This window comes from Myxocyprinus asiaticus, chromosome 46 (assembly GCF_019703515.2).
Source record: "Myxocyprinus asiaticus isolate MX2 ecotype Aquarium Trade chromosome 46, UBuf_Myxa_2, whole genome shotgun sequence".
NCBI lineage: Eukaryota > Metazoa > Chordata > Actinopteri > Cypriniformes > Catostomidae > Myxocyprinus > Myxocyprinus asiaticus.
Genome location: NC_059389.1, coordinates 4,361,544 through 4,384,700, shown reverse-complemented (window position 1 = coordinate 4,384,700; position 23,157 = coordinate 4,361,544). Strand labels below are relative to the sequence as shown.

At 41.4% G+C, this 23,157-nt stretch overlaps 1 protein-coding gene across 1 annotated transcript in view; it reads left to right on the top strand.

Annotated features, from left to right (window-relative positions):
• syt7a (synaptotagmin VIIa) overlaps window positions 1-23,157 on the top strand; it is a 144,293-nt gene that overhangs the window by 29,638 nt on the left and 91,498 nt on the right. The window lies entirely within an intron of this gene.

Here is a 23,157-nt window from a genome sequence, read left to right as displayed (position 1 = left end):
CATGTTATTCCAAATAAAAACAGTTTGTCTTCGTTATCTTGTTTTAACAATGCATATTACGTAAAAACAACCCCCGACCAATATTTTTCTTGTAGAACATCCTGTTTCACTTGGAAATTGGTCACATTACAGAAGTAAAATGGGTTGTGAATGGCGTTATTCACTGATTTTTAAGTAAAAGCCTTCAATTTGGTCTCAATTCAATCTCTTTGCAGTCTAGGGAAACTAACTGAGATATTAAAGATATCGTTTGTTGTTTTTCTGTCATATGAGGATACCTCATAATGGAGGAAGAGAGATGAGGATATCCAAAGACAGATTTAAAGACCGAATCCATATGTACCAGCAAAACCTCATGAATATTTAAGGGTATATGTTTTTAATTTATGTTTACACTACAGTGATCAGCACTAAGTGACCTATCTGACTGGTTCGTAGTCCCCTTGAGACCATAACCACACACACACACTTTAAAAGTCCTCCAACACATTTAAAGACTATCCGAGCTATGCTATCTGCATTAACTCTATAGATCTATACTCTTACTCTTTGTCAACAATTGAATCATTTGTGTCTATTTTTATTTCTCCCAAGGTATTTTAGAAGACAAAGTATCTAGGAACTCAACTCTGTTGTCTGAGCAATGAAAGAGCAACCTTTGAGCAATAAAATTGTCCTTGGGGTCGTGCTCTGTGTAATTGATCAGATGATGGAGGAGTGTATTACTCTGAAGGACAAAGTGATGCTCTATGACCTTTGACCACAAACATGAGGGAACCATGACAACCTTGCCTGAAAGTGATTGCCAAAGCCCATCTAATATAACATACATACACACACACACAGGTCCATTATTTGATATGTGAGCTGTATCAGTGTAAGAGCAGGCAGCAAAAACATTCTTCTTACACAGATAATATTAGCAGTGCAATTATACGCTTTGTGTGTGTGCGTTCATTGGTCACTGTAGTTATTAGTGTTCATTTCATGTTATGATGAGAGGTGGAGAAAATATCACACAAATCTCTCATTTCTCAATGTTTTTCTCTTTCCTTTTCTGTTTCACTCTCTATAAATCCCAAAGCCAAGTACATACTCAGTACATCGCATTCACATCCTCAAGGGCCTATAAAATCACACACTCTTCCCCACAAGAGAGGAAGAGAGAAAAAGCAAACGGCTGTTTATGATGTTGTGCGTTTTGTGTGCTTGCGATAGACACTGAAAAGTGTGTTCAAGGTGAACTTAAAAGCCACCGATCGAGTCATCCCGGTCACTTGTGGAGACCACCTCTCACCATCCCAAGTCACGGAGGTTGCCAGGTTGCAAGGAGAATTCTCCAACTTGTTCTCGCCTCTTCCCTGTCGTACAAATCTCATAGAGCACCATATCGAAATGACCCCAGGGGTAGTGTACGCAGTCGTCCCTACCGATTACTCGAGCACAAAAAACAGTGGTTCGGGAAGAATTAATGCCATGCTCGATATGGGGGTAATAGAAGAATCACACAGTGATTGGTCCAGCCCGGTGGTTCTGGTCCCTAAGGGCGACGGGTTGGTCCAGTTCTGTGTGGATTACAGAAAAGTCAACGCGGTGTCTAAATTTGATGCGTATCCAATGCCTCGTATTGACAAATTGCTTGATCGGTTGGGCGCGGCTTGCTTTTATTCAGCACTGGATTTGACAAAGGGATACTGGCAGGTCCCCTTAACACCAGTGTCCCATGAGAAAATGGCCGTTTCAACACTGTTTGTGTTACACCAATTTGTGACCCTCCCGTTCGGTTTGTTCAGGGCCCCGGCCACATTCCAGCGGCTCATGGACAGGATCCTCAGGCCCACGCTGCCTGTGCCGCTGCCTATCTGGATGACATCATTACAGTAATGATTGGCAGCGGCACATGCAGCATCTGAGGGCTGTTCTGAGATCGTTGAGATGGGCGGGGCTCATGGCCAACCTGAAGAAGTGCGCAATTGGGTGGGTGGAAGTATGGTATCTGGGCTTCCACTTGGGCCATGGACAGGTGTGGCCCCAAATTGATAAAACTGCAGCAATTGCTGCCTGTCTGAGACCCAAGACCAAAAAAAGGAGGTGAGACATTTCCTGGGGCTGGCTGGCTGTTATCGCAGATTTGTGCCTAAATATTTGGACGTCACCAACCCGCTGACTGATCTCACTAAAAAGGGAGCAGCAGATCTGGATAGGCCGGACGGCTCCCCTGAGTCTGGCGATGGGGGTATGTGGTGGTGGGGGCATGGTCGAGCGCCAGTTTGTAAATGGAGAGTGAGTTCGGGAGATGAGATCAGTAAGGATTTACACCTGGAGTGAATTATCTCTAACAGCTGTTTTCTATTGCAGTGAGAGCTGGAGAGGGATAAGAGCAAGCCAGAGAGGAAGAGAGAAAAAGCATGCAGCTGTTTATGTTTTTGTGTGTTTTGTGTGTTTGCGATAAGACACTGAAAAGTGTGTTCAATAAAAAAGGATTCACATTGGATTGTTTAACCAGCTCCCACTTCCTCCTTGCTTTTAGTGACCTAGATCGTGCCACAACGAACCTTCTTCAACTTTAGGCAATTTTAGCACTGTGGACTTCTAGAAAGTTAAATCTCGTTACATTTTTTTTTACACTTATTAGTTTGTTTAATTTTTATAACAATGTCAAACAGTGGATGTACATGCAACACAGGAGATTTATGTCATTTTCATAATTTTCTTTGAAAGTCATGAAAATTTCCCACTACGCTAAGGCTAATTTCACAGCTAGCATTTTATGTATCCTAAATACTAGAACACCCTAGTAACTACCTAGCAGCATGCTAGCAACCACCCACCCAGAACACCCTTGTAACTTCCTAGCAACGGCCTAGCAACCACCCACCCAGAACACCCTAGTAACTACTTGGCAACGTCCAAGCAACCACCATTCCAGAACACCCTGGTAACTACCCAGCAACGCCTTAGCAACCAGCCATCCAGAACACCCTAGTAAATACCACGCAACATCCTAGAAACAACCCAACCTCAACACCCTAGCAATTACCCTGCAACGTCCTTGCAACCACCCACCCAGAACTCCCTAGTAACTACTAAGCAATGCCCCAGCAACCACCTATGTAGAACACCATTTTAATAACCTAGCAACATGCTAGCAACCACCCATCTAGAACACCCTAGTAACTACACTACCGTTCAAAAGTTTAGGGTCACTTATGCATTCTTTATTTATTTTTTATTTTTTTCACATTTTAGAATAATAGTAAAGTCATCACAACTACGGAATAATAGAAATGGAAATATGGGAATTATGTTAAATAAAAACTATGTTATATTTTAGCCACACTTTAGCACACTATAAGTGGCCACACTTTGCCTAGATTTTGCAGAAATGTACTCTTGGCATTTTCTCAACCAACTTCTTGAGGTATCACCCTGGGATGCTTTTTAAACAGTACTGTAGGAGTTCCCATCTATATGCTGGGCACTTAGTGGCTGCTTTTCTTAATTATTTGGTCCATGTCATCCATTTCAAAAACTTTGTTTTATAAATAAAATTTTAGTTTTGTAATTAAATAAATTAATATGTTGGCACAATTATATTTTTGTCTACAAAACTAATTTCAAACATTTAAGCATATGCCTTCAGATCAAAAGGTTTTTAAGAAAACCCTAGGAATTACCTAGCAATGTCCTAGAAACCAGCCACACAGAACACCCTAGTAACAACCTAGCAACGCCCTTGCAACCACCCACCCAGAACACCCTAGCAACCTCCTTGCAACACCCGATCAACCACCCATCCAGAACACCGTAGTAACTACTAAAAAAAATGCCTCCGCAACCACCTATGTAGAACAACCTATTAATAACCTAGCAGCATGCTAGCAACCACCCATCAAGAACACCCTAGTAACTACCTAGCAATGTCCTAGAAACCACCCACCCACAACATCCTTGTAACTATTAGCAATGCTCTAGCAACCACCCACCCAGAACACTCTAGTAACAACCTAGCAATGTTCTAGCAACCAGCCTCCCGGAACACCCTATGAACTACCAAGCAATGCCCTAGCAACCACCCAATCAGAACACCCTAGTAACCTCCCAGCAACCACCCACCTAAAACATCCAAGTAACTACCTAGCAACGTCCTGGAAACCACCCACCCAGAAAACCCTAGGAACTACCTAGCAACATCCTAGAAACGAGCCACAAAGAACACCCTATGAACTACCTAGCAACGTCCTAGAAACCAGCCACACAAAACACCCAAGTAACTACCTAGCAATGTCCTAGAAGCCATCCACACAAAACACCCAAGTAACTACCAAGCAACATCCTAGAAACCAGCCACACAGAACATCCTTGTAAGTACCTAGCAACGCCCTTGCAACCACCCACCCAGAACACCCTAGTAACTTCCTTGCAACACCCCATCAACCATCCACCCAAAACACCCTAGTAACTACTAAAAAACACCTCAGCAACCACCCACGTAGAACAACCTATTAATAACCTCGCAGCATGCTAGCAACCACCCATCTAGAACACCCATGTAACTAAGCAACGTCCCAGAAACCACCCACCCACAACATCCTTGTAACTACTTAGCAATGCTCTAGCAACCACCCACCAAGAACACCCTAGTAACTACCTAGCAACATCCTAGAAACCAGCCACACAGAACACCCTAGGAACTACCTAGCAACGCCCTAGCAACCACCCGCCCAGAACACTCTAGTAACTACCTAGCAATGTTCTAGCAACCAGCCTCCCGGAACAGCATAGTAACTACCTAGAAATGCCCAAGTAACCAACCACCCAGAACACTCCAGTAACTACCTTGCAATGTCCTAGCAACCATCCACCCAGAACACCCTGGTTACTACCTAGCAACACTGTTCCAACCACCCTCCCAGAACACCCAATAACTACCAAGCATTGCCCTAGTAACCACCTGCCCAGAACATCCAAGTAACTACCTAGCAAAACTGTTCCAACCACCCACCCAGAACACCCTAGTAACTACCCAGCAATGCCTTAGCAACCACCCACCTAGAATACCTTTGTACATACCAAGCAACATCCTAGCAACCACCTATCTAGAACACCCTATTAACTACCTAGCAACATCCTAGCCACCACCCATTTAGAACACACTAGTAACTACCTAGCAAAGAAACCACCCAAAACATCCTTGTAACTACTTAGCAATGCTCTAGCAACCACCCTCCCAGAACACCCTAGTAACTAACTAGCAACATCCTAGCAACCACCCACCCAGAACACCCTGGTTACTACCTAGCAACACCGTTGCAACCACTCTCCCAGAACATCCTAGTAACTACCTAGCAAAGAAACCACCCAAAACATCCTTGTAACTACTTAGCAAAGTCCTAGCAACCACCCTCCCAGAACACCCTAGTAACTAACTAGCAACGTCCTAGCAACCACCCACCCAGAACACACTGGTTACTGCCTAGCAACACCGTTGCAACCACCCTCCCAGAACACCCTAGTAATTACATAATGCCCTAGCAACCTCCCACTTAGAACACCCTAGGAACTATCTAGCAACGCCCTAGCATCCTAGCAACGTGCATACCAACAAACTAAAAACCACTAAGGATCACTGTTGTGAATAGGACATCACAAGTAGCAGAGATTTTATGTAAACAACCCACCCACACTCAACATCGAGACCAACACAACCTGTACACACCCATGCAATATTTACACATTGTAATATCACTTCTAAATATTTAATACATTTTCATATTTACATTTCACAAGGTCTCTGTAAGTTTCTCCGCAGCTGATCCTGCTTGTGAGAGCTTCTAAATCCTGGTGGAGAATGAGTGAGCTCTAAATCCTAGTGAGCTCCCTACCTAGACAACCTTTAAAAGCATCATATGCACACTTTTAACACAGAACCTCTTCCAAAAGGTAGAGACATGCTACAGACATAAATGATACCTAAAATGTTGCGTAAAGGTGTTCTATTACTTGTCAATGCGATCTGGCAGACAAATCACAGACAATAAAACTATTAAAAATGATAAGAAAATAAATAAATTCCATAAAATTACATTGAAAACAGGCCCCATACATATGTAGTTATCAGAATATTATAGAGACTTATATTATATAAGAATATTAGATCACATGACTGCTCAACATTTTTTTACGTTTCTCTGTTCCAGAAGTTCGTTCTTCAGTTCACATTACATGCCATTTACAGCATCGCTGACACCTAAAGCTTTTCGCACAGCTCATGTGGCACCGTAAAACTGCTTAGAGAGAGAAAGGAAGAAAAGATGTATGAAGCACTTTAGGGATTAAAGTGACACATATGGACCGAGTTAAGAAGTGAAGGATAAATCTAAAAAGAGGAAAGGATGACAAGATGGAACGAGAGAGGCCAAGACGAAAGTGTTTAGAGGAGGCAACTAGTAATTGTGAAACTCACAGTCCTTTGTTATTTTCATACAGGGTGTTTGCTGAGCCAAGCAAAACTATTACTTTTCATTCTTATGGTCAGAGATTTGAAAAAACACTTAACCCTAAAAATCAAAGTCAGTAACAAATCAACATTGACTCTGTTTACTTTCTTAATAAACGTTCTTGGTATGATTCATCAGTGCATGCTATTCCAAAGAAACAAAAAATGTTTGCCTTCGTAATCTTTCATCAAAATGTAACAACTTGCTCTGGCTCTAAAATGACTTTCCTTTTCGGCTGAAATCATTTTTCAACCCCTCCCCTCCAAAATCCTTGTTCCATTTTAGTATGTAACACCCACTTTTTACAAACCAATTAATTACCAATTTATAATATTGATTCCATCCCCTTACTATTATTATTTTTTTCAAATTATGGATTGGCTTGTGGACAGTGTTTCATGTTGATTTTATATTTTGGTGCGTAACCCATCCCACACCTTTTGTGCTGTGGACATGAATGATACCTTAGATCATGTGGCTTGTTGAGGACAGGTGTGCAAGTACTTTTCGAAGTGATCAGATTTACGCTGCAATGCTCTGGGCAACCACCCACAACACCATAGCACCACACAGCAGTGCCCTGGCAACTACCCCCAACACCCTAGCAACCACACAGCAATGCCCTGACAACCACCCACAACACCCAAGCAACCATATAGCAATGATATATAGCAATACTCTGGCAACCACCCACAACACCCTACCAAACACACAGCAATGCCATGGCAACCAGTCACAACACCCTTCCAACCATTTAGCATTGCTTTATAACAATGCCCTGGCAATCACCCAGAACAACCTAGCAACCACACAGCAATGCCCTGGCAACCACCCACAAAACCCTTGCCAACCACACAGCAACTCCCTGGCAATCACCCACAGCACCCTAGCAACCATATAGCAATGCCCTAGCCTAACCATCTATAACACCTTAGCAACCACACAGCAATGCCCTGGCAACCACCCGCAACCACACAGCAATGCCTCGGCAACTGCCCACAACACCCTACAAAACACACAGCAATGCCATGGCAACTGCTCACAACACCCTTCCAACCATATAGCAATGCTTTATAGCAAGCCCTGGCTTCCACCCAGAACACCCTAGAAACCACACAGTGATGCCCTGAAAACTGCCCACAACACCCTACCAAACACAGCAATGCCATGGCAACCGCTCACAACACCCTTCCAACCATACAGCAATGCTTTATAGAAACGCCCTGGCAACCACCCAAAACACCCTAGCAACCACACAGCGATGCCCTGAAAACCACCCACAACACCTGAGCAACCATATAGAAATGCCCTGAAAACCCCCCACAACACCCAAGCAACCACACAGCAATGCCCTGAAACTACCCACAATACCTTGGCAACCACACATCAATGCCCTGACAAACACCCGCAATACCCTAGCTGCCACACAGCAACTCCCTGGCAACCGCCCACAGCACCCTAGCAACCATGTAGCAATGCTTTATAGCAACGCCCTTGCAGCAACCCAGAACACCCTAGCAATCAAACAGAAATGCCCTGAAAACTGCCCACAGCACCCTAGCAACCATATAGCAATAATATATTGCAATGCCCTGGCCTAACCACCTATAACACCTTAGAAACCACACAGCAACACCCTGGAAACCACCCGCAACACCCTAGCAACCACACAACAATGACCCGGCAACCACCCACAACACCCTACAAAACACACAGCAATGCCATGGCAACTTCTCACAACACCCTTCCAACCATTTAGAAATGCTTTATATCAACACCCTGGCAACCACCCAGAACACCCTAGCAACCACACAGCAATGCCCTGAAAACCGCCCACAGCACCCTAGCAACCATATAGCAATGCTATATAGCAATTCCCTGGCAACCACCCACAAAACCCAAGCAACCACACAGCAATGCCCTGACAAACACCCGCAACAACCTACCGTCCACACAGCAACTCCCTGGCAACCGTCCACAGCACCCTAGCAACCATATAGCAATGCTTTATAGCAATACCCTGGCCTAACCACCTATAACACCTAGCAACCACACAGCAATGCCCTGGCAACCGCCCACAACACCCTACAAAACACACAGCAATGCCATGGCAACCACTCACAACACCCTTCCAAACATTTAGCAATGTTTTATATCAACACCCTGGCAACCACCCAGAACACCCTAGTAACCACACAGCAATGCCCTGAAAACCGCCCACAGCACCCTAGTTACCATATAGCATTGATATATAGCAACGCCCTGGCCTAACCACCTATAACACCTTAGCAACCACATAACAATCACCTGGCAACCTCCAACAACACCCTAGCAACCACATATGCATAACCACCCTCAATTTGTGGCAGTTTATTTTGAATGGGCAAGTACTGTACCACTGACAATTTCTTCAGAAAAAATCAAAATATAAACTTTGTTTCTTTACAAAACTATTCTGTTTGGTGCTGAAATCGGGTCAAAATTCCAGCGTGTAAAATTAATACATTTTTTTCTGTTTGAGTCAGGCTGGGCTTGACTAAGTGTAGTACCGGGTTTATTCGGTATGTCCGCTATTGTGACCTTGTCATCCAATCTGAGCACAGGAAGGAGAGAGTCTCACATCATGTGTGAAGCACCACTCTGTCCAGGAATATTCCCAGTTCCCATGTTTAAACTGCTGCACCTGTGACCATTAACGACTGTCAAAGAGCCTCCTTTATTTCTACCTTTTGTCTCCTTTTCCACTCGAAGCATCTCACCTGTCTGCTCCATTCAGCATCTTTTGTTTTCGCATCCTCTTTACAGTCTTTTCTGCACCTTTCTCATCTCGCTCTTTATTTCATTACCACTCATAAATCACTTTAGAATCCTTCAAAACAACATGTAAATTACCCTCATTACCTCACTGAACAATTAGACACATGTATTCAAAGCCATTTTCTCCTTTGACAGCATTGTGATTCTGTCTTAATTACTCTGTCTCAATGTCAGTTTAATATGTTTCATTGGTCGGACAAATAACTATAAGTTTGTCTAGCCAAATCACCAGCCGCTTGAGTGCAATCAATGTTTATTGATCATATATCATCAGTACAGTCAATATCTCTGGTGATAAATCTCTCACACCGCAAGATCTCGTCACATTTGTCGACACTGACGACGCAGCTAATACACACAATACAATAGTGTGACATCCGTGTTTGCATGTACATCCCCTGTTTGTATCTGTTTAGCTCACGTAGCATTATTTTGCTCCGCATCTGTCGGCCGAACCTCTCTGTCCCCCAGCCACGTCTCTTTTCCCAGGCTGTGCCGTCCTGAATACACCGGAATCTTATCTGATCCAGATAGCAGCCAAACAGCTCTCAGCTGAGCTGCCATGCTGCACAGATAGCCTTCTCTCTCTCTCTTTCTCTCACCCAAAGACCTCATCTGAAGTGTTGGAAAGGTCATGTTACGAACAAATCATTCTGAGCTTCATGTTTAGAGCCAATGTCTCGCTCTGACCGGGGCAAAAGCGGTAAGCTCCAAGGACAAGAGCCAGTGAGAGCTTTCTCTTTTTCTCTGTCTGTGCACTTGTAATATACGCTAGGTGCCCCTATTTGTGCCTGACAGGCTTCTTAGACTTACAGACTCAATATGGTTAGGGTTTAGGTTAGGATATACTTCTCTTTTTCACGTGGTGGTCGGTAGGGCTACTCAACATTACTACTAAAATTATATTTCAATATTTTTCAGCCTTTATATAGATGATATCGATAAATGTTAATAATAATGTATTGGCTCTAAAATGGCTTAAAATTAGAGGTTGACCGATAGTAGATTTTGCTGATACCGATAACTAAGGTGGTGGGAAAGGCCGAAAACCGATTCACTGGCCAATAGTTTTTCAAATTGATTTATAGAATGTAAAAAAAAGTTTTGTATTTTTTCTTTATTATGGCGGGCAAAGACAAAGAGTCCAAAATGAACAAAATTCCAGATGCTGTTTTTTGTTCAACCAAAATCCCAATAATACATAATGTGGGACTTTTAAGTATAAACAAGCCTGAAACACAGTGGGGACTCTTTTGAAACTCTTAACTATCTGTCGATAATTGCCGATAACCGATAGTTCCAAAAAGCAACTATCGGCACCGATTAATCGGTAAAAACGATATATCGGTCTGCCTCTACTTAAAAGTTTTTTTTTTTTGTTTTTTTTTATCAAAGGAAGCATCATTTCAACCAAACAGTCACTATAGCCAAACAAAAAAAAAAACTTAATGCATGAATTAAAAATCTAGTAAAAAATAAGAACGAAGGCACATTTACCACAGTTTTCACTAAATTAACTCAAGGAAAAAATAAATAGGTGAAGTTTGTCAAGACAAACTTTGATGTTGCCTTGACAAATCCGGCAAGCTAGATAGATAGATAGATACCTGAGGCGATAAATCGGTATTCTGATATTCTGACTTTTTTATTTATCGGCATCGGCTGATAAATTTCCCGCCAATTTTTTTCTTTAAGGAATATTATTCACGATATTCCTTAATTTTATATCGCCAGCAAAATCAGTGCGATTATGTCGTGAATATTCAATATATATACCAGCCCTACTGTTGCATCTTTCAAAGTATAGCCTTTTTACCCCTATTCGACATATCGATAATGAAATTAGTTGTTGTTTATTTTTAATATTGATTATTATGGGGGGGGAGCATTTTCATTGTGGCATCAGCACTCACTCTGAGGCACTGAGAGAGAAAGAGAGAGAGAAATTGAGTTCTCTTAATGTCCTTGTCATTAACTCTCGTCTGTTTAAGGATCATCAACAATCATCTCTTTTTATGAGCACCCATACTGTCTTAATGCATTATAAGCACTCTGGATATTCACAGGGTGTTATTATAATTTGTCTTGCGGCTGGTCCGACTTGCACAAGGGCCGTAATTACTTTTACAAGCTTCACAGTCGTCTCTCTACCACTGAAGATCTCATGTGCTCTTTTCATTCACACTGCTGTGAGAAAACGATTTCCATGGTGTTTTTATATTGCGTTTAAGGAGGCAAGTACATTTAGCCACCCTGAGGAAAATAATGTTGCTCAGACGTTGGTCTTTTTATAGCTTAAGAGACTTAATGGAGTTCTCGTCTGAAACTCTAGAGGAGGCACATGTGAGATTACTGGGATGTTTTTTGATCTTAGAAGAAAAATATGAGAAGTAAGGGACTTAAAGGGGAACTTCACCCTAAAATGAAAATTCTATCATCATTGATTCACCCTCATGTTGTTCTAAACCTGTATGACTTTAGTTTTTCCATGGCAGGTGAGTAAATGATGGCGAACTAACCCTTTAGGAGTTCCTCAAAGAACCTTGTGTAGTAGAAATGCCTTGAGAAAAGTTGACAAGCTCGTCTGAGAGGCTGTAAGTGTGTACTTGTTTGTGTGAGTTTGTGTTGTTGTCCAGACATGAGACCCATTCCGAAATGAAGGGGGGATGCAGACACATGGCCGACCAATTACTGCCAAATGTCAGGGTTAAAGCAAACCCTGCGCTGGAGAGAGATCCTTCATTTGTTCTGGAGAAAATGTCATACTGTGTCTGCCGGCCCCCTCCAAGAGAAATAGAGTGAAGGGGAGCAAGAGAACAAGAAGTGAGGCAATATCTTAGTGCCATTCAAAAAAAGAGAGATTGTTTGGTTTGTGGTAGAGCTCTCCAGAGCAGACAAGTTCGGAGTGTAAATATGATGCGATATGTGAAGATTCTCAATTTTTTATTTTTTTAATAAAAAGATGCACCAAAACACAAGTATATCTTTTTATAAAGGGAAAAAATAACAAAACTGAATTTATTTTATTTGTTAAAATACTGTTTTACAATAACAAAACAGGTCTGTCAAATTAAATTTGCATTTTGGTTGAATAGAAATAATATAATGAATGTGTTTATATGCACATTGTTACACAATTACGCTTAATAAGCCAACAACATGTGTGGTCATGTAAATGCATTAAACAGCTTTCCTTTATCAGGATACAGTCATGAATGTCTTAAGAATAAACTGTTCTGCATGGGTAGATTTTTGCCCATTACCCCTGATTTCACATTGCATGCAAAAACTTTGCATGCTTTACCTTTATTGGTGTGCATGTAAACATGCTCATTGTTCATTGATCTAATGTCACAATACACTTTGGCCCAGATTTACTAAGATCTCAAATAAATGGTGCTAATTGGCTTGTGCAAACTATGAATTTGTGTGTGCATATCATGGACATTTTGTGGGTGATTTACTAAGAAAAATCGTGCAAATAACAACATGTGCAAATATGTTGGACACACCCTCCAAAAGGAGTCTTTTGCGTGTGGTACTTGCACCAAATGCAATTACAGTACAGCTCTCACTAAATACCATTCTATTTTTATTCAATATGGCATTTATGTGATATCATCATAAAATCCATGCTATTTAACAGGTGTAAGAGTAGTTGATGAGAGTGCACATGACACTCTTCACTTGAAATGTTCATAATTCACAAAGAAAATACAATATTATGTACATGTAAAGCCATCGTGTAACTGGTCCTGCTCGATCCGCTCCAAGCGGGATTCAAACCGGTGTCTCTGGCTAACGAGAAGGCTAAAGGCTACAGCCCCAAGCGTCAGTCGCTAGTGCGCCTCTTGAGGCCAGGGGAGTGAAGTTTACATACTGCACAGCTATCACGTACCAGCTGGCTTCCGTTACACTCACCCCCCCTAAATCTCACTCCTATCCGGGTCACGGCACCACTGTAACCGGTCCTGCTCGACCCGCTCCGAGCAGGATTCGAACCGGCGTCTCAGGCATGGGAGGCGTGCGCGCTAACGAGGAGGCTAAAGGCTACAGCCTCTAGCGTCAGTCGCTAGTGCGGCTCTTGAGGCCAGGGGAGTGAGGGTTACACACTGCACAGCTACCTACCAGCTGCCTCCCATTACACTTATGCTACCGTTACAATCGCACCACTGATGTATACTTAAATGAACTCTGAATTTCAAAACGCGATTATCTTGACAATGGCGAAGTTATCTGCGCATGAGAGAGATACAGGATACAGAATTTGCGCTCTCTGCTCGTTTCACAGGATCAAGACGAAATCTGTTCGGCATTCAGGTGTGTATCGGCCTTCCTACTGGAAAGAACCTGCACTTAAAATATTTAGCAATATTTCGGCAGTTAAAAACAATGTTTAAAACATTAAATTACGACATACTTTGGGCATAGATTGTTAGTAGGTTTATGTTAGTTTGTTAGTTTCGAGTTTTAAAATAATAGAATAAAAAGTTTTTTCATGAGTATCAATTTAATTTCACATTAATGTGTGTCAATAAAGGGTGTTCTATGTACTATCTATTCTCAAAGTCTCCTTTTTGTCACAATGACAGCATGATGCACAGTGCAAATCAGATTAATACCTGCCTTTCATTTGTATTAATTTGCTCTCTTTGTTTCCAATACTGAAATGACTTTCAGGCTTGATAAATCACTTTGCGGGTGCAATTTGATTAATTTGCATCTAGACCGCCCTTTATTATGTGCATTTGGAGGTACACCTCTAAATTGCATATTCATGTTGGAAAAACACGCACAAATTGCCATGACATGCTATTTTGTGCATTTGAAAAACGCATCTTTAAAAGACTACGTTAGTAGATCAGCTCTGACCTTTTTTAGCATGTTATCAAGTTTGCACATGTTTTTATACATGCAAACCTTTAGTAAATCGGGCATATGTCTTTTTCCCCCAAAAATATTAATGTCAAAAATGACTCTTATGGCTAGAATATCAATACTGAATTGAGGTAAAATATTGCAATACTTTTGACATGTTAATCTTTTCCTCCACACCTCTAAGAAACAATATAGGTAGTATGTAAGTATGCTTTTCCAAACATAGCTAATTTCTTCAGATACACCAACACAGACAATGCAACCACTCAGGAAATGGACATATCACTTTCGAAAGTTCATACCTGAAATCAGCCGCATTCAGCTGAATTACTGGCAAGCGCCATCCCCCATCAGACACTTTTGCATTAATTCATGTGCAAACACATTTCACTTTAGCGCAACCTCCAAAACACAAATTGGATGGAAACCAGGAAGTAATTGCATTCATGTAAACAATGGTGAGTGCGATTTGGAGTTTGCATTTTTGCTCTGAAATACAATTTTTACTCCATTGACGGTTAGGTTTTGGGTTGGGGACAGAGTTAATAAAATATGCATTCCTGTTGACTGTATTACATCATATCAGTGGCGTAGCCACATGTATGCCAGGGTGTGCAAATGCCACCCATAAAGTAAGCTTTCACACCCAAATGAAATAGGTTTTTTTACGCTTAATTATAGTATATAGGAGTGTGAATTGTATCAATATAATGCTGAAACTTCGATGCATCGATTACAGAATTTAATAATTAACTCTAATGACTATAGTAAACAGTGTGTTACAGAGGCCGTCTCAGATTACACGTGCACTCTCGTAACAGACACGGTGCACGTAACTGATGAAACAAGCACGCACTTTATATTAAGACATTCTATGCTACCCAGTTTGGATTTCTGACATTATTCATAATTGCGCCATCTATATAAGCAAATAAGTTAATTGTTCTTTTCCTCCCCAATTCTGATATATGTGGAATATTTGGAGAATACACTTTAAAAGGTAGGCTATACTGTACCACAGTGGTTCTGAAAGTGTGGGGCATGCCCAGTAGGGGGGTTGCAGTGTAAAGCATTTATATTTTTCCATTGATTATGGTATAAATATTGGGGGGGGTTGTAATGGCATGTTTTATAATTGGGAGGTTACCTCCCCCCATCCCCCCTGGAATCTACGCTCCTGTATATAAGTTGTTAATTCTGTGACCCTGCTTGGTTTAAAGGTCAGACTTACCTGCCTGTATGATTACAGATTTTATTTATATTTCAATTAATGGTTCAGTAAATGTGGCCTGCTACTCGACCTGCACTTAAGATCTGTGAAGATGATGTGAGCCGCGTCTTTCGGAAACAAAAGACGAGGAAGGCTTCAGGCCCAGATGGCGTCTCACCAGCGTATCTTCGATCCTGTGCTAACCAGCTGGCCCCCATCTTCACACAGATCTTCAATAGATCACTGGAGCAGTGTGAAGTCCCATGCTGCTTCAAACGCTCAATCATTATTCCTGTCCCAAAGAAACCAAAAATCACAGGACTTAATGACTACAGACCTGTTGCCCTGATGTCTGTGGTCATGAAATCATTTGAGAGACTGGTGTTGGCCCACTTGAAGAACATTACTGAACTCTTTCTAGATCCCCTTCAATTTGCTTATCGAGCAAACAGGTCTGTGGATGATGCAGTCAACATAGGATTGCATCATATCCTGCAACATCTGGACAGACCAGGGACATATGCAAGGATCCTTTTTGTGGACTTCAGTTCAGCTTTCAACACCATCATCCCAGCTATACTCCAGAATAAATTACACCAACTCTCTGTTCCCATGTCTATCTGTCAGTGGATTACCAGCTTTCTGATGGACAGGCAGCAGCTTGTGAGACAGGGGAAACTTCTAGCACCTGTACAGCCAGCACTGGTGCCCCCCAGGGATGTGTGCTCTCCCCACTACTCTTCTCCCTCTTCACCAACGACTGCATCGCCAAGGACCCCTCTTTCAAGCTCCTGAAGTTTGCAGATGACACCATTGTCATCGGCCTCATCCGAGATGACAATGAGACTGCATACAGAAGGGAGGTTGAACAGCTGGCTGTCTGGTGCAGTCAAAACAACCTTGAGCTGAACACTCTCAAAACGGTGGAGATCATAGTGAACTTTAGGAGAAACACCCCAACACTGACCCCCCTCACCATTCTAAACAGCACTGTGGCAGCAGTGGAGTCATTCAGGTTCCTGGGCACTACCATCTCACAGGACCTGAAGTGGAAGACCCACATTGACTCCATTGTGAAAAAAGGCCCAGCAGAGGTTGTACTTCCTTCACCAGCTGAGGAAGTTCAACCTGCCACAGGCACTGCTGATACAGTTCTACTCAACAGTCATTGAGTCTGTCCTCTGCACTTCAGTAACTGTCTGATTTGGTTCAGCTATGAAATCAGACATCAGAAGACTACAAAGGACAGTTCGGACTGCTGAGAGGATTATTGGTTGCCCCCTCCTCCCTTCAAGAACTATACATTTCCAGAGTGAGGAAAAAGGCTGGAAAAATCACTCTGGACCCCACTCACCCTGCCCACTACCTTTTTGGACTGTTGCCTTCTGGCCGACACTTCAGAGCTCTGAGCACCAGAACCGTCAGGCACAGGAACAGTTTTTTCCCTCAGGCTATCCATCTCATGAACAGTTAAAACTGCCCCATTGAGCAATAATTAAGGTGCAATACACAGTTTAGTCTTTCTTATATTTATCCAACACTTCCAACCTCTTCTTCCATTTCATTCCTCTGAGAAAAAAACAAAAAAACATTTGCACTGTACATAACAGATTGTATTAGATTTGCACTACCCATGTGTATGTGTGTATGTATGCATGTGTGTGTCTGTACGTATGTGTATAATTAGATTTATTTTTTATTTTTTATTATTATCTATGTCTTGCTGCTGTTTTTGTATTGTTTGTTTTTATTGTTGTACACTGGAAGTTCCTGTCACCAAGACAAATTCCTTGTATGTGTAAGCATACTGGGCAATAAAGCTGATTCTGATTCTGATTCTGATTGATGTTCTCAGACGCGAAGGCAATTGAGATTCATCCTAAGCCACCCGGATTGAGGCAAGTCACTCCACCACCATGAGGACTTTGCAGCGCATTGGCAAGTTGTGCTCTTTCCAAATTGGGTAGAAAAAATAAAAAAATAAATGGTTCAGTAAATGTTTATGTGATGATACGCAAATCTATTATGCATAATCAATGGTCTACTTGCCATCTGTTTGAATCGTGTTAGACATGATATTATCCTTTATTCATGCTGGCTTAATAATTCATGTAACAACAGTGTTATTTTTGTTGTTATTATGAACCAAAACTCCCTGTACTCCATAAATAATAATAATTAAAAACTGGTGCATTTTTTTGTCAATTGTCCTGTGTAATGCAAATGTTCTCACCATTTATATGTGTATTTAGCACATTTGGGAAATAATTATGAATTCTAATTTAATTCTAAAACAATTTATTTGAATTTCACAACATATTATTAAGCCTTGTACAGTATATTGGTATATTAACAGGGCTACCTACTCCATTGATAAAAGTCATATTAATTTGTTTAGTTAAGTCATTAAAACAACACAGGGCTAAAAAATAATTATAGCTGAAAAGAAATTGATGCTGTGGCTGTTAACTTTCACTTTATTGTGATTTAATTCTTGCAAACTCAAGTTTTCACTTGGCACACCCAGAGTCTCTTTTGGCGCCACTTTGTGGGCATTTCACCTGTAAACTGAGAGGGGTCTGTCTGTTACGCCCCCTCCAAATAACCAGCGAAATCCTGAAGTCTTGGAACAGTTGGATGCCACATTCATACACTGTGTTTATTTAGAGTCCCACAGCAACCATCCACCTATCCATAACTCTAAACCTAACCATGACCACAAAGATAAAAAAATAAAAATTAAATAATTAAATATACCGCAAATTAAAAGTTCTTTTGAATTCAATCATGCCATCATATCATTAGGTGGCGACAGTGAGGGGAAATGTAATGAAAGTGAAGAGGAGAAGAAGCTAGCAGTATGCTAAGCTAATGGGCTGTATATCTATGGGCTAACCGATTAGCTTGTAAGCTAACAGAACAGATTAATGTTTCAGATTAATTAATCTTACCATTTAGATCTTTTTAATTACTGGACAAGCAGAAATTTTACAAACACCTTTAGGAAAAGAGTAAAGAGCACTTCCACAAAATTTCACATTAAACAATTAAGTTCAGTTTACAATTTATATATTTTGTTTAATAATATGATATGTGACATAATTTAAAAGTTATTCTTTGTCATATTGAAAGAGTTAAGAGTAAATTAATCATACAGCAATTGAATAGGATTTTAAATGTTATTGTAGCCAATAGAATCGCTTGATGATCCAAGGGGGGCGTTACATGTAGTGGGCATGTTGGGAAGTGGGTGTTACTTGTAGTCTTGCGGGACGCAGACAGATACACATAGGTAAACTGGAGCTCACGTGTGTCCATACGATCAACAACACTTCCAGCTTCAGCCACTGGGGGCATGATTCAAAATTCAGTAAGCACAGAGTGATTTCTGCAGCAGAACTTTTGACCTACTGTCGCCGAATTCACAGAGAGAAAGACAGACACTCACTAAACAAATCAAGAAAGTGAGATAGACAGACAGACAGCAAAGTGACATTCATTCAAACATGCTTAAATGACACACACATGCAGGTGGGCAGACGAACACTTTATGGTGTGTTTTATGGAGTCTAGAGCTCTGACCCAGTCGACACTATCTTTGGGCCAGCGGAACACGAATAGAAGCCCCTTCTGGAGCCCACAGCACTGGATGTGCATAATGAAACGTGCTTTACAGGACACTTTAATTCAATGAATGGAGAGAGGGAGAGAGAGAGAGACAGAGAGAGACTGAGAACGAGAGAGCACCAGGTGCTCATTTATCTTCAGTAATTTGTTTATGGCAAGTGGAGTCTGGCTGGGTTTGAGGGTGGAACTTGTGAACAGACATCACAGTGTGTGTGTGTGTGTGTGTGTGTGTGTGTGTGTGTAACTGAGAGTAAGTTTGTGTGTTCAGAAAATCTAGGATGAGAACCTGGAAATGTTTCCATTAGTGGAGCAGATGAGATTCAGAGTCCAAGTGGGCTGCTGTCCCTGCTGGAAAATCCAGCTAAAATTAGATTAAAGTGGTTAATGGTGTTACATGGTTTCTAGCTGGTCTAAGCTGGTCAAAAGCTGGTCCAATCTGGTTTAGTTAGTTAATCAAGTGAATTATCTGCAGGTGAACCTCTATAGGGCTGTAAGACCACCAGAAAATAAACCTGGTCTCATAAAATCACGTTACTATACCTACATTTTTGCTCAATTATATTTATGTGGCTCTTTATGTGTATCGCGGCTGTTTCCTAGTGAAACGAACACTAGAGGCGCTACAACAATGACCTTTCACACAAATCACGTATAAAATGGCAGATTATCACTTTATAAACGTTCTTTTCACCCCGTTCCTCTTTCACTTTCACTATAGCGCATGACTTATTTTATCATTTGCATTACATAACCAACTACATTTACATGCTTTTTCAAGCGTGATTAAATTGTGTGTTAGCTCAAGTGATGCATTAGCTCAACAAACGAGTCGACATGTGAGCTGAAAGTGTCATAAAAGCACCACAAAATGATGTGGATGCTTCAGCAATTGCATTTATCATCTCACATTTGCTTTTTATGACACTATTGGTTAGGTTTAGGTTTAAGGTTTAGGGTAGGGAGGTCGGTTTTGTTGATTTAAAACTCAATAGAGCATTAGCCCTAAAAACCTCATCCGTTTGGGTGAAAAGTTTACTAGCTTTTAGCGCCACACAGTGGACATTTTACCTCGAGACATTTAATGAACCGCATAATATCATTTTGCAAAAATGTCGCCACTGTCACAGAATTTTTAGGAGATCTGGCTAAGTTGCGATGGTTTTCATTATGGCGGGACATACCAATTTTATACAATTTTCATTAATTTTTTGGTCCATTTTCCAGGACATTGAATTTTCAATGTGTACATCTCAAATCAAATCAAATCAAATCACTTTTATTGTCACACAACCATATACACAAGTGCAATAGTATGTGAAATTCTTGGGTGAAGTTCCGAGCAACATAGCAGTCGTGACAGTGATGAGACATATACCAATTTACAATAAACATCAGATTTACAACACAATTAAAATCTAATATACACATAATTACACACAACACAATACACAAATAATAACATACACTGTACAGTATACAATACACACAATACAATAAAAAAGTATATATATATATATATATAGAATGTACAGTATTGTACTGTATTGACATTCAGGCTGTTGGTTGATAGTCAGTTGTTAAGAGAGAACATAATATAATAATAATAATATAATTTATAATAGTCCGGTGTGAGATATAATAGTAAGAGTAATAAAGTGCAGGGCTGATGTATTTTGATCGTGGGAGATCAAGAGTTCAGAAGTCTGATTGCTTGGGGGAAGAAGCTGTCATGAAGTCGGCTGGTGCGTGTCCTGATGCTGCGATACCGCCTGCCTGATGGCAGCAGTGAGAACAGCCCATGGCTTGGGAGTCTCTGATCCTCCGAGCTTTTTTCACACACCGCCTGGTATATATGTCCTGGAGGGAGGGAAGCTCACCTCCGATGATGTGTCTGGCAGTTCGCACCACCCTTTGCAGTGCTTTGCGGTTGTGAGCGGTGCTATTGCCATACCAGGCGGAGATACAGCCAGTCAGGATGCTCTCCACAGTGCAGGTGTAGAACCGTGTGAGGATGTGGCGGTTCATTCCAAACTTCCTCAGCCGTCTCAGGAAGAAGAGGCGCTGATGAGCCTTCTTCACAACGACTTCAGTGTGGACGGACCATGTGAGTTCCTCAGTGATGTGGACACCCAGGAACTTGAAGCTGTTGACTCTCTCCACTGGTGCTCCATTGATGGTGATGGGACTGTGTTCTCTATCTCTTCTCCTGAAGTCCACCACAAGCTCCTTTGTCTTACTGACGTTGAGGGAGAGGTTGTGCTCCTGACACCAGTGTGTCAGAGTGTGCACCTCCTCTCTGTAGGCTGTTTCATCATTGTCAGTAATCAGACCTACCACCGTCGTATCATCAGCAAACTTAATGAAGGCATTGGAGCTATGTATTGCCACACAGTCATGTGTGTACAGGGAATACAGGAGGTATCTGCTTAAAAATGTGTTTTGTCAACTTTTAGTACACTAGCTTATCGATGACCTCAAAGATAGACAGATTGACTAAAAGCCACAATTTTGATATGGTGACTTTAAATGTGGTCGTCACTCCCAACATTTTGCAGTGTGTACCTGACCACTGTGCCAGTATCTTCAGGACATTAATTAAATGAGTTCTGATCATAGAACTGACAAGCAAATATTGAGGTTCTACATTTTTATTAAATCTCAAACACTTCAATTAAACTTCCAGGCGAGACCTCAGCGTTTTAATTAATTCTGGCATAATTCTGTTTTCTTATTTAGTTAAATAAGGACAATATGGAAAGGGGTAGTTGTGATTGAGATCAGCCTAGATAATGATGTCAGAGAGACGGACTGTTTCTTGTTAAGATTGTGAAGATGACTACATGTGCTTGCCATATGACTGACTCTGCAGGTCCACGTGTCCACTCTAAAAGTGCAGGATCAGTTGAGAAAACACATTTATGTTTGTTTGCCTGCTCTATGAATCATTCCTAAATAGAATTACCGCCATGCTTTATCGTCCCGTTGAACTTCCTTATCGCTCTTTCTGTTTCCATCTCTTTTCTCTCCTTGTGCTCTGTCACTCCACTCATCCCCACGGGGCAGGAGAGTGGGCTGCAGTTGTTTATCTGTTGTCTTCCATCTTTATGGCTTTATCAGGGGACGCTGGAGCGAGACAGGAATTACAGAAGTAGATTACAGCAAATTGTTAAATGAATAGAATACTGCGCTGAGAGGAAGAGTGAGGAAAGGTATAAATGGATGGACACTGGGAATGAGTTAGTCTCATGTAGTCAGACGTTTGACTTAACGGCAAAAGTTCTGGTCCGTATTACATCCTATTCTATTCTGGCCAAGAACCGCCCACTTAGAAAGGAAGAGTCGTCTGACTGACATGTAAAGTGACCAATCACAGTTTGTTTATTTTTTTTGGGGGGGGGGTGTATCTAAAAATATACCTCATTAAAAAAACGGATGAAAAAAATATAAAAAAATGAATGCTTGTACAGAGAAAAAAAGAAAAATAACAAAAAGTACTGAGTGCAGGATAGTACAGATAATACATGCACACTATTTCACAGACATAACAAAGAAAACAAAGTAGATTATAAAGTTACGCTTGTGGATATATAGCTTACTTTCTATTAATGCAGAAAATAGAACTGAATATCTTTTAAAAATACAGTGTCACTAACCTCAATCCAGTGATTGTGAACATACAGGGACCCAACTAAAAGCGAATACCAACTGAGTATAATTTATTAAGAATCCAAATATCGGGGGCCTGGGTAGCTCAGCGAGTATTGACACTGACTACCACCCCTGGAGTCGCGAGTTCGAATCCAGGGCATGCTGAGTGACTCCAGCCAGGCCTCCTAAGCAACCAAATTGGCCCGGTTGCTAGGGAGTGTAGAGTCACATGGGGTAACCTCCTCGTGGTCGCGATTAGTGGTTCTTGCTCTCAATGGGGCATGTGGTAAGTTGTGCGTGGATCGCAGAGAGTAGCATGAGTCTCCACATGCTGTGAGTCTCCGCAGTGTCATGCACAACGAGCCACGTGATAAGATGTGCGAATTGACTGTCTCAGAAGCGGAGGCAACTGAGACTTGTCCTCCGCCACCCAGATTGAGGTGAGTAACCGCGCCATCACAAGGACCTAGTAAGCAG